Here is a 12,381-nt window from a genome sequence, read left to right as displayed (position 1 = left end):
AATGGCAGACACAACCCGGACATTGACTGCCTTGACCTCCCGATAACCGAAAAGGCCTTGAATTTATTGATAATTGAAAATACATATTGCACGTTAATTCCTATAAACCGGTAAGTGTATGCATCTTCACTCATTACTGATCTATAATAAACATTCAATTAACAGTCGATCCTATTAGTAACGCTAATTGTGTGACGTGATTCACTGTCGCCGTAGGTCATCTAAGAAATAGCTTGAATAAATATTCGTAAGGCCCAAGGTTATAGGTGGACTGAAACATGCTAAAATAAATCAATCACTAGTGTCAGACACGTGTCAAGCTTGGTTCTGTTCTGTTCTATATCCGATCGATTTGGGATCTGATTATTGCAATAGATAGCACAATTTGTTTGTTCTTATCACAACATGATTTTTCATTCGATGAATACTTATAATAAAGAGTAGGTGAATAATGCAATAAGTACTTTGCGATCGATGATAGCCTGATCAGTGTTTGGAGGTTGATTGGATTGAATAACGGTAGGATTCTTTTACTTTTTCTTATAATTGATTGTTATTAATAATTAGATTATTATTGATACAATAATTATTATTTTAAGTATTAATGTCTCAAATGAGGTGTGTGTGTTTTAAATTTTCAGTAAGTTTACGTGAATTGATTATGGCTATGAACTTGTTATACTGCAGGTTTTCGAAGAATAGTGAAGTGGCATTAATATTTTTCTGTACGATGTCAGTATATATTTTTACGGGTCTGCAAAACATGTGTTAAACACAAAAGACGTGTCTTCAAATATAATATTATAACATATACGATCAAAACTTATATGAGAACAGCCGCGTTAAAATTCACGTTTCACCAACCGGTTAGAGCATCAACCGGCAATATGTTGGATAGGATTGGATATTGCTCCATGAAATGATCTTAATAAATGCGACTCTATCTGTATAGTGCACACTCCACTTGTAAACAAACTTGTCCTCGACGATGTTTCAATCTAACACGCTGTTTACGAAAAGTTTTTTTAATATTAACATATTGAATATATCCAGTTCGTTAGGTGCATGACGCTGAAGTAAATAATGTACTTACACTCATGTCAGACGGTCGGTTTAAACAATCTTTTAATGGGCAACCCGGTTATAACAACAACCGGAATTACGCTGGATACAACTGGACAATGCTAGCTGAAATGGAGTGCAAATTCGTTTCTGTCGATGTTTTTCTTGACCCATCGTTTATGAAATGTTTAATATAAAAATATGCGTGCATTAACGACCCCAGCTAGTGGTTTTGTTTATTATAATCATATATTGGTTGCAATTATAAAAATACACAAAACAGTGTCTTGAGATGTAGAAATGTATTACGGATGTTACTTTTTATGTATGGCGAACAAGATAAATAGTCCTACAGAATGATGATTTCTTCGTTTACTTTGTACAAACCGTTTTCTATTATGATTTTCATAATTCCCATCTCGACGTCTGTTATGTTCGTTCGACGTTTAACGGTGTTATAACGCGTTGTTCTAAATGAAAGTTAATAGGTACATTTAAAAAAATCAGATGTAATGCGTTATATTTTATTATCATTTTTGCGACTTCCTCAATACATGTATATATTATATTTACTAGATATGCATCTTTTAAAATAAGGGAAACAGACTGTATTTTCGGTATTTAACGGAAAATACAATCGAGCTTTGCCTTTTTATAAAGACTTGTATTCGTATCACTTAAATTACATGTTGACCTTTGAACGACTCCATAGAAATGCAGCATACTGTATTATTTGATAGTACATAACGTTGATTAAGGTCCTACTGCCAGCGAATGGTTTGACGTACGATAGTTGAATATTAATGTTATATGTGACCTGCGTTATCCGGTCAGCGCACGACTGTGAAAGCGGACATTAAAGGAGTTGTTTGTTTGACATATTGTCTTGAGCTTTTGAGTGCCGATGTTCACTTCTATTCATTACATGGATGGGTATACTATGAACAGTACTATTATGATAATGTGCGTATGGCGTTTCTTTTTAGTTTGAATACAATCTTACCAGTCTGTGCTTGGTTGTAGACTACACCTCTACCGACACCATCAGCATGGACGCCGCCGTCTTAGAATGTTTCGGCCCTTTTAATTCTATGAACATTCTGATAGCGCTGGCCCCAGAGTGGTGATCAGTCACTGTGTGTTGGTTGATTGCCTCTAGCTCCTCTCCTCTCGCCACAGCCAGCTTGATGTCCGTTCAGCTGCTTGGCTCACTTTCTGGATAGCCACTCGTCTCTCCCAGCCAGTAGTTCCTACTGCTGTCATCAGCCTGTGCACGGACTGTCTAACGTCAACTTCCACGGGAAATAGCTTGCACAGATCCATGAGTTATGTGTACTTTGCCTTCTTCCGCTCGTAGGCCTCTTCACATCTTGCCTCCCATGGTACTGTCAGCTCTATGGTGATGAGCTTCTTTCCTGTCTCTGACCACAGTACAATATCTGGTCGTAGGGTCGTCTGACCACGTTTGGGAAAGCAAGCCTTCTACCAAGGTCATCTTCCAGTTTCTCGTCCCATCAAGAACTGATGCTTTTGTTGGTTTCTTTGTCTTCTTGGTCTCACCCGATTCGACAAAAGCGATGTGCCCATGGCGGGGGTCATAACAATGTACCTTCCGTCGTGCCTTCATCTATATCTTCCCTGTGTCTGATTGCATGTACGGTTTTAGAACAGTTCTAAGAGGAATAGGTGCGAAGGAGGACCGGTTTGTAATCAATTCATACTGGAATAAACAGGAAACAGTATGTTAACAAAGTACCTACAGATATCAGGAGGAAATTACTCGCCTATAATGTGGGATTCAAAAAGCTTTTTATGTAGAAGATAAAGAAACGTTTGACTTGGAAATCGTAATAAATGTACTTATTAACACTTTTAGGTAATTTTAATTTTCATCTAAAATACATATTAACAAAAGTACAATGTTGTAATATTCTAAAATAATTATAATAGAAAGGACATTTTTTAATTAAAAGGTCAGCCATTTGCGGTATTAAAAACCTAGGCCCAGCCATGGTAATAGAGTGCAGTCTACCTCTAAATCCTCTAAATTACTGTAGCTCATAGCCGGACATGTCGTTGTATCACACTTAACTTTCACACCGCCTCATCAAAAGAAAAATTGCTATGACCTTAAACTAAATCCAGGACACTATCTGATTGTTGAATCAGATATTTTCCTGTCATTCACTATTGTTTTCCTTTCATACGCTCTGCGTACACTGTAGTAGGAGTATTCTGGGTGCAACAACATCGACCAGTGTTAGTTTTCACATGGAGAATACGGGAATATATATTGCACTTAAATAACAGGTACACTTATTGTCTTGCTGCAGTTTTATACACATACATTTTATAAATATTATCGGAATATTAAAAGTACGTTTGAATAACTTAAACATGTCAAAACATAATGTCCTACTTCAATTATTACTGCAGACATCACCACTGCATATGTTCATTTGCTTCATCTTCTGGTACTATAGATATGTTTCAACTCGTTAAAATCCTAAATACCATTTCTGTGTTTTCGTTTTGCTTTATTCTATTTCAATTTAATAAAATGCAAAAATGTATATGCTTGTTGATTGGGCAAAATACTTAGTGCATGATTCAGTGTTTGTTTATTTTACATTTATTTATTTATTTTAACCACCTGCGTTGCATGCATTGTGAAAACTATGGTATTGAAAAAAACTTGATTATCTAAAAAAATATTCATGGTTCCCCAATCATTTATTTCATATTTGTGACAGATATGGAAGTAAAAATCGGCCCTACTGAAAAGTATAACATTCCAGGGAGGGAGGGAGGGAGGGAGGGAGGGAGGGAGGGAGGGAGGGAGGGAGGGAGGGAGGGAGGGAGGGAGGGAGGGAGGGAGGGAGGGAGGGAGGGAGGGAGGGAGGGAGGGAGGGAGGGAGGGAGGGAGGGAGGGAGGGAGGGAGGGAGGGAGGGAGGGAGGGAGGGAGGGAGGGAGGGAGGGAGGGAGGGAGGGAGGGAGGGAGGGAGGGAGGGAGGGAGGGAGGGAGGGAGGGAGGGAGGGAGGGAGGGAGGGATGGAAGGACGGACGGACGGACGGACGGACGGACGGACGGATGAACGGACGGACGGATGAACGGACGGACGGATGGATGGATGGATGGATGGATGGATGGATGGATGGATGGATGGATGGATGGATGGATTTGTAAACGCCATGACAACATCGCTCTAAAGCCTTTTACTTTTTATTGTTTAGTCTATAGAAAACAAAGTGAAATTTAAAACATGGAAACAGCATGAAACAACGTCTCGTGTGGCGATTTTAACGAGTCCAAATAGAAACAAGCAGTAAATAATCGCAAATGAGTATGATGGTGTCAGCTTATATTGTCGTTGGTTATCGTACAAAAGTTGTTTTAAACCAAAAAACAAACGATATTGCGTATCAAGGACTAAGCGAAACTAAATTTAATACTTCCCTTATATGCAAATAATAATAATAATATACCACTCGCCAAATAACTGATCAAGTAACATAACGACTATAAAGCCCCAACAAACGGTAATCGACGACGCGCTTGTTATTGAGTTATATATTATATGGAATTATTTTATAATAATCGGAATTCACGTTCATTTTTACTATCAATTTTATTGATACCACGCTATTGCCAAAGCTCTTATGATATAAAAATACTTTACTTGTATAATTTTCATACACGTGAATAAATTATTGCGAACATTGGTAAAAGAAACAAGTACATATGTTCATTATTTGACATATAATGTAAAGTCTGACTCATATGACATATTTACCGTTGTCTTTAAAGGGGAAACTTATTAGTCGAAATTTGCCCTAAGCGTACATTTTGTTTATTTTGTTCGATAAAAAGGAAATACAATTTGGTAAACGGTGTAAATAGGGTTTATAAAACTCGGACAGTCGGTATCCAGAAAGAAAAGTTAGAGGAATTAAATTTATATCATTTCCAACGCGGACATGTGGTCTTGACAAGTGCGACCGGAAGCTTTAATGTGTAGGATTACCGATCTCCCTCTTATAGAACATTAATTAATTTCAGAAACTGAAAAAAGTGATTTTAGCAATATTCAGTATGAATTATATAACGTGCATAAGTAAAACAATAGGAATTTCGGTGCCCTCTTTGCGTATCTTAACGAAAACCTCGTTATATAAAATCGCTTTTTACGTCGGAAATAAGTCAAACAAATTTAATGTTACTATTTAAATAAAAACGTTTCGATAAATAGCATCGTAAAAGAGTCATTTTTACTGCTATCACAAGAACACGCGGTCACATGGGGAAAGTCGCGTAAGCTTCTGATAGTGGTAGCTTTTGATAAGAAGCCTGATCGAAACCCCCTTTATAGAACTATTGTATAAGAAAATGACCAAGCTGATTTTGTTGTCGCTTACTTTCAATTATATGTATTAATACATGTCCTATAATAAATGTTAAATGTTATTTATGTCACTTTTTACGTAATAACATGTAGATTTCTATACCCACTTGACGTCAGAAAGCGTGCATACTTAACCGAAAACTCAGTTATAAGCGCTATGTTGTTTCAAAAACATGGGGAAAAATGTTTCGTTACTTTTTTCGTAAATAACATGGGAAAATACCAGTGTGCAATTATTAATTACTAATGTCACCATTACGCATAGTACAGGTTATATTTCGGTAAGCGCGCAAGCGTTTAAGAGCTTGTTTAGCGTACCGAAATACCAGTTTTTGATAGTTAATGTTCTTTATAAACTAATATTTTTATATTAATGTCACATAGACAACCTTTAGCAGTGTTTTAGGCCATAAAAGGGGGTGAAAAAAGTCCATACACATCAACCTTAATATCGCGTAATCTATGGGCAATCTATATGCAAACTAGCACCTTCAGTGTTAGCTTGTCTAGGTTGTCTAACCGCTAAGATACGTGATTGAAACGTCAAAGTACCTCTCGAGACGATTATCAACATGTCAGTGCTAATTTATCATAAAACTGTTTCATTTGAAACACATGCTACTTTGCTACCACATATTTGCATTAAAATTTGATGAACATATGTTTAATGGGGTACGGACATTAGCCCTCTAGGACATTCGCCCCTGGGACATTAGCCCCTAGGACAAAAGCCCCTTCAAAAAAAATCACGCTTGGACATAAGCCCCCAGGTGTTTTAAAACGTTCAAAACTTTTTTTTAAGTAAACATTTTTATTCCATTTTTTAATTTCATAGGTAAATACAAACAATATATCGCTTGTACCACACACGTACTTTTTAGTGTTTTTTTTACAATTTCTTTACTATTTTTTCTTTGGACTCTATTTATTTTGCAAACATTTTGCTATCTGACACCATCCAGAAGTCTAAAATTACCTTATAATTAGATACATAAGTGACATAATGTGTTGTTGTTAAAAAAACACCATTAATTCGATTAATAAAAAGATATGAAATTAAATACCTAAAAAATGAATGTAAAAAAGGGTAGAGGCTAATGTCCTAAGGGGAAAATGTCCTAGGGGTCTAATGTCCAAAGGGGCTAATGTCCTAGGGGCTTTTGTCCTAGGGGCTAATGTCCCAGTGGGCAAATGTCCTACACTCATGTTTAATAATGTTAAACCAATTGGTCTACTTAAAGAATAACCATATGATAAGCATTGTCGCTGAAAAAGAATACATCAATAGTTTGAAATTTATTAACTAAGATTATTTATTAAATGTGTGTTAATTTTATCTTAATAAGTAAATTAATTCTCATGATATGTTTTTGGTATTAACAAATACTATTGCTACGGAGTTCTTTTGATCATCTTCTCATCATCATCATATATAATAATAATAAATTTAAAAATAATAATAATAATAAAAAAATAAAAAAAAATAATTATTATTATTATAATTATTATTATTATTATTATTATTATTATTATTATTATTATTATTATTATTATTAGTATTATTATTATTATTATTATTATTATTATTATTATTATTATTTCTATTATTATTATTATTCTTATAGTTATTATTATTATTATTATTATTCTTATTATTATTATTATTATTATTATATTATTATTATTATTAGTTATAATTATTATTATTATTATTATTCTTATTATTATTCTTATTATTATTATTATTATTATTATTATTATTATTATTATCGTTATTATTATTGCAATCAACTATCAGACTGACGTAAAATAGATAGGTAATGGTCCTGCAGATCCATTTCTCTGCCAGCTGGAGGAAATGATTTTCATAAGTATTTTATGGCGAGCTAATATACCGTGTATTAGTACCATAATATACCGTGTATTAGTACCAATGCGCCAATCGGCATGCCACGTGGGGAGAGTATTCTCATTCCTTTACCCCAACTGATGCATCGTTTACGTTCATCCCCTTAAAAATGTGATAATTTGAGATGAGAAATACAGTTGATTGATCTATTCCTTAACGGAAATTGCCGATGATGTGCGAATGTTAAACGAGCGCGACAGATGTTCATGTTTTTCAATAGAACCAAAAGAAGCCAATCGTTAAAAACAACAAAAGATCAGTTTCTTGTTGACATCTCGGACGAGTGGTAGGGCTTCAGTGTCTAGTTGTGAGCGCTTACAAATAGTAAGGAATTGCGAAAACGGTTTCAATTCTACATACGGTATGTGTTATGTTTAAATTGTAATCATAGTTGAGTTTAACGTTTATAATGAAGTACTCTTGAATGCATTTTGAATAATAACGAGCGCTTTTTGTGTGTTTTAAGCAAGTTGATGAAATTCCGGAATATAATAAGATACAGTCTGTCTACGGTCGCAACTGTACACTCGGACACAAACATTACAATATAGAGACGCAAATTCAGTAAACTATAAGTTAAGCTTTCAGAAATTCATACAATTTAAGCACGTGCGTGTTGTATTCAATTTAGCTCATGGTTGCAAGTAAGTCGGGATATATAAATAACCCATAGCATTTAAAATTCTTACACTAAATTAGGACTTGCAAACTAAAGATGAATGCATTTTAGCACCATACGTTTAAGCTTCATTTAAGAATTTGTGTTGTTTTAATGACGATATTGAATTTACAAAATATATTGTTAAACCACAGATCTATCAATAAACATTTATTTATATATCTTTGGTAAAAAGGCATTGACATGCTTATAGTGTGCGTATGTACATGAACGAGACTTTCATAAGACCTCCATAAGGTTATAAATAGTACATAACTAAATGAATTCGAATACACTTCACTTTGATTTAGATTCTCTTTGCGTTAAAAAGTTGCATTTTACGATTAGATTTCAAACAGCAAAAATATCTGATGTAAACCCGAGACAAAGTTGAATATTAATATTTGAACAAAAATCAACGCGCAATGCTTTTTATGTTATTTATAAACTCACGGGGAAAAAAATGTTTTCGGTGAACGTTATTTCGTGTTTACTTGAATTTTAATTTAAGTTTGTTGAGCTCGCCATTAATTAGCAAGTACAGTTTACAGACACCACATTTGATAATTATTGGAAACATAACAAATCATAACAAAGGGAATGAAACTTAATAAATGTCTTTCACATTATTAAATAAAATAATAAACATTTATGACATGATAATGGTACAATAAACGTATTAACATTTATGAAAACTGAATTACTGATTGCTTTATTGTGGGATATTTTAGTTGTACTTGTCAATGTTTTAAAATTATAAATCATGTGTGGTCCATATTAAGATAAATTATCATTGCACATACAAAATGAAACGTTTTATTGTAAGACCAACACGTTTATAGCGTGCATTTGCATACATTACGTATGATGCTCGACGATTGCAGAATTGCCATGAATCGAATATTTTTTTATTACCTTTATTGGCGTTATTACTTGGATTCTTACGATATAAAACATTTTCCATTTGATGATGAAATAAATAGCGGCGGTAATAATCGAAAACATTATTGGTCGTTTTGACAGTTTACCCAAAAACGTGCTAATTTAGTTTGTCAGGGTATATTTACAGCGCCCACTGCTTTTTCTCGACTGCCTTTAGTTCAGACCAGATTGTGCTAAGTTATTGTTGAATGTGATACATTATTAGGCGGATATCATTCGCACATCCGCCGCATGACCCTTTTTATTATCGGCGTCCTCCAGTCATGTGATTGAGCTGCTGTAAAAGAAGAAACACTGACATAATACCAACAAATATTTGCAAGTAAAATCCCTGTTACATCAATTACACATTAATATAAGTGGAAACACAATAATAAATATTAAGCAGGGCATAACATTGCTAGCTATTACTATTATTCGTTGATCTGAATTTTTATTCTTTTTTTATTAAACCTATATTTGCGTTTAGTAATCCCTCGCACCCCAATCATAACCAGCGTATTCTGCGTGAGACATAATGTGATTTTACCTTAATTCCGAAATTAACTAAGTGGAATGCCGATATCCTTTAAGTGATCGACATATACCGACCGTATCCTGTTTGCTAACGAAGTCGGCTTTAAGCGTCTGTTAATCCGGTAATTACCCCATTGCATTTGTCGATTGCAGTATCAACAACGTCATTGAAGCTTACATGGTTAAGTGGTTTCATTTGTGGTCTCTGACTTTTATCAGTTTTTCGAGTTTGATAGACAATGACAACACTTGTATATATGTTAAATAATTGCCAAAGCCTAGGCGATCTGTTTGTATCCACGTTCCCTTCTAGTGCAAGTGTTCATTTATTATTCAAACTTCACAATTAAATAAGATATGATAATTCAAAGACGTATAATACCGTATTTTATAGGTCTTTGGATAAATTATAATATGATTTACCAAGCTTCAACAAATTTATTACAATGATAACTTTTTCCAATTAAGAAAATCACGACCCATGACAGTAGCGTTATCAAAAGTGGCACATTTGCTTCATTGATTCATTAACTTCGACTAAGAAATAACTTTTGATTCAATTTGAATCGATAACATGCCTATAAGTAATAGTTCAAACATATGTGTGTTCCATTTATCTTCTGATTAAGCAAAAGCAACAAAACCTCGTTTGGCTACATGCGGTGTTTCAACTTATTGCTGCATTACACTGTAGGCTTAAGCGCTTTGTTGAGAGATGAACGTTTGGGTTTCGTTTATTGAGGTTCTTCTTTGTCGAAAAATCACTGCAGAAACTCTGTTTCCTGGATGTGCCTGCATTTAGGCTTATGGGAGGACACATGCATTTTGTATTCGAACTCGGATGGCATCATCTAAAATAATGGAACTGTTCCTTGTTTGGGTCTCGGTTCGATGTCTGAGTCTCATCAGACGGCTGTAAACTGAAATAAACTTCGCAGACCACCATCTGATTACAATGGCGCATGCGCTCAACCTCATAAAATGTATCGATCATAACTAGTTAACTGTCATTACACGTGACATGTGTCGCTGTCAAGGGGAGATAACAGAGGCGTATTTAGGTCGGGGCTAGGGGGATAAAGCCCCCCCCCCCAGCTGGCTGGCTAGATATGATTTTAAAAAAATGAGCCCCTTACAGTTCCAATCCACTTGTTTTCCTGTCATATGCCCCTAATTAGGCCATTAACAGCTGTCAATTTGTGTGATTAGCCCCAGGCATGTGTACAGACGATCTAACCTTCGCCAGCTAAACTGCACGCTTCATTGACTGTAAGTGATAAACTGCGCTATTTGATTGGCTGAAGGAGATACATTCAACTTATGAATTTCATCGATACATTTAGCTATAGGTAAATGTTTACAAATGGCTGCCGCATGGGACTTGTGAAAAACAATATCCTCCAATTACCTTCAGTCGAGCGGTTAAGGACACAACTAAAATAATTTCTGAATGAATTCAAACATTGCCGCACTAAACGATGTACCTTATTTTTTTTTATTACATTCCTGTTAAATCCATGTCAAAATTGTTTATTTAGAGCGTGTTTAACCACACAAAGCCGATAGTTCCATACACATCCGCAAATGACATACACTTCGCGCGTTGTTTACCTTGAGTCGAGAGGTAACATTCGAAAAGCGAGAGTACTCGATTGCAATAGACATGAGGTCAACAAAACTTCGAAAATTCGATTCACTGAACAAATTTAGAGAAACCGAAAGATTATTTTTACTTTTTTTATAACTTTTATTTATCATTTAACAAGTATCTGTTTTTACGGTCGATCTTCTTTTGAGCAACATTGACATGAAAAAGTGCTCAAGAACCGAAAAAAAACTACAACGTTCGCAATTTGTTCCAATACAATTTCGGCATATATATTACTATTAAAAGATTTGATAAAATTATCATCAAATCGGGACAGAGTATATCCACTGAACATGTGGATATCGGCATGTCTCATATTTTCGCGATGTGCGCGCACAGATTGTTCCATGCAACAATTTCTGGGAATCGTGAAAAAGTAAACGAATTTTCTTTAAAATAAATCAAATACTTGAAATTATGTGTTTACACTAGCGCAGTGGTCTGTAATTTATGCGCAAGTTTACTGAAGAGTTACGAAAAAATGCACGGAAAAGGCATAAATTTTGACTATTTCAGTTGAAGTAAGATTTTTAATGCAATTAAACTGTTTTTTTTTTCTTATATTAGTCGTGTCTATAATTATTTTCAAGCGAAGTAATGTTATTAAAACAATATACTGGTTTGAATGACATTTAATTTACCCCTGTGTGTCTGTCTGTCTGTCCGAAAATTTGATTGACTGAACAAATTTAGAGAAACCGAAAGATTAATTTTACTTTTTTTATAACTTTTATTTACCATTTAACAAGTTTCTGTTTTAACGGTCGATCTTCCTTTGAGCAACATTGACATGAAAAATTGCTCAAGAACTGAAAAAAACAACATTCGCAATTTGTTCCAAAACAATTTCGGCATATATATTACTACTGAAGGATTTGAGAAAAAATTATCATCAAATCGGGACAGGGTATACCCACTGAACATGTGAATATCGGCATGTCTCATATTTTCGCGATGTGCGCGCACAGATTGTTTCATGCAACAATTTCTGGGAATCGTGAAAAGTAAACGGATTTTCTTTAAAATAAATCAAATACTTGAAAGTATGTGTTTACACTAGCGCAGTTGTCTGCAATTTATGCGCAAGTTTAATGAAGAGTACCGAAAAAATGCATGAAAAAGGCATAAATTTGGACTATTTCAGTTCAAGTAAGATTTTTAATGCAATTAAACTTTTTTTTTTCTTATTTTAGTCGTGTCTATAATTATTTTAAGCGTAGTAATGTCATTAAAACAAAATAC

At 34.5% G+C, this 12,381-nt stretch overlaps 2 protein-coding genes across 8 annotated transcripts in view; both read left to right on the top strand.

Moving 5' to 3' along the window:
* LOC127862105 (uncharacterized) overlaps positions 1-12,381 on the top strand; it is a 123,939-nt gene that overhangs the window by 27,170 nt on the left and 84,388 nt on the right. The window lies entirely within an intron of this gene.
* The window catches only part of LOC127862107 (uncharacterized), a 34,633-nt gene continuing 25,520 nt past the window's right edge, over positions 3,269-12,381 (top strand). For both annotated transcript variants that reach the window (XM_052401085.1, XM_052401083.1), the window contains exon 1: positions 3,269-3,372. The gene's annotated coding sequence lies outside the window, so the exon portion shown is untranslated. The remainder of the gene's footprint in view (positions 3,373-12,381) is intronic.

Source organism: Dreissena polymorpha, chromosome 16 (assembly GCF_020536995.1).
Source record: "Dreissena polymorpha isolate Duluth1 chromosome 16, UMN_Dpol_1.0, whole genome shotgun sequence".
NCBI lineage: Eukaryota > Metazoa > Mollusca > Bivalvia > Myida > Dreissenidae > Dreissena > Dreissena polymorpha.
Note: the sequence above shows the minus strand (reverse complement) of the source record. Positions and strands in the feature narration are given on the sequence as shown.